The 1100-nt window shown below is 50.6% G+C and overlaps 1 protein-coding gene across 1 annotated transcript in view; it reads right to left on the reverse strand.

Annotated features, from left to right (window-relative positions):
- The window catches only part of LOC106875508 (serine protease 48), a 466125-nt gene that overhangs the window by 361874 nt on the left and 103151 nt on the right, over window positions 1–1100 (reverse strand). The gene's annotated exons all lie outside the window — the stretch shown is intronic.

Consider the following 1100-nt stretch of genomic DNA (forward strand, 5'->3'; position numbering starts at 1 on the left):
CATCATCGTTTAATGTCTGCCTTCCATACTAGCATAGGTTGGACGATTTGACTGAGGACTGGCAAACCAGATGGCTGCACCAGGCTCCAACCTGATCTGGCAGAGTTTCTACAGCTGGATGCCCTTCCTAACGCCAACCACTCCGAGAGTGTAGTGGGAGCTTTTACGTGCCACTGGCACGAGGATCAGTCAGGCGGTACTGGCAACGGCCACGCTCAAAGTGGTGTTTTTTATGTGCCACCTGCAACAGGAGTTAGTCCAGCGGCAGTGGCAATGACCTCGCTCGAATGTTTTATCACATGCCACCGGCACAAGTGCCAGTAAGGCGACGCTGGTAACGATCACGCTTAAATGGTGCTATTTACATGTCACTGGCACGGAAGCTAGACAGCTGCTCTGGCAATGAACACGCTCGGACGGTGCTCTTAACGCTCCACTGGCACAGGTGCCAGTCATCGAATTTGGTTCAATCACTTTTTCGATTTCACTTGCCCCAACAGGTCTTCGCAAGCCGAGTTTAGTGTCCAATGAAGGAGAGGTTGGCATGGGTGCCATTCGTCGAATTTGGTTCGATTTCGATTTCACTTGCCTCAACAGGTCTTCGCAAGCAGAGTTTAGTGTCCAATGAAGGAAAGGTACGCATAAGTAGGCTGGCTACACCCCTGGCAGAGGCCTCGGATTATGGTCTCACTTGGCTTGCCGGGTCTTCTCACGCACTGCATATTTCCAAAGGTCTCGGTGACAAGTTATTGCCTCAGTGAGGCCTCATGTTCGAAAGTCGTGCTTCACCACCTCATCCCAGGTCTTCCTGGGTCTACCTCTTCCACAGGATCCCTCAACTGCTAGGGTGTGACACTTTTTTACACAGATATCCTCATCCATTCCCGCCACATGACCATACCAGCGCAATAGTCTCTCTTCCACACCACAACTGATGCTTCTTAGGTTCCACTTTTGTCTGAAGGTACTTGCACTCTATCGAGTATGCACACTAACATTACACATCCATCGGAGCATACTGCCTTTATTCCTTGCGAGCTAACGCATGTCTTCAGCAGTCACGGTCCATGTTTCACTGCCATGTAGCATGGCTGTTCGTT

The sequence above is a fragment of the Octopus bimaculoides genome, chromosome 3, assembly GCF_001194135.2.
Source record: "Octopus bimaculoides isolate UCB-OBI-ISO-001 chromosome 3, ASM119413v2, whole genome shotgun sequence".
In the NCBI taxonomy this organism is placed as follows: domain Eukaryota; kingdom Metazoa; phylum Mollusca; class Cephalopoda; order Octopoda; family Octopodidae; genus Octopus; species Octopus bimaculoides.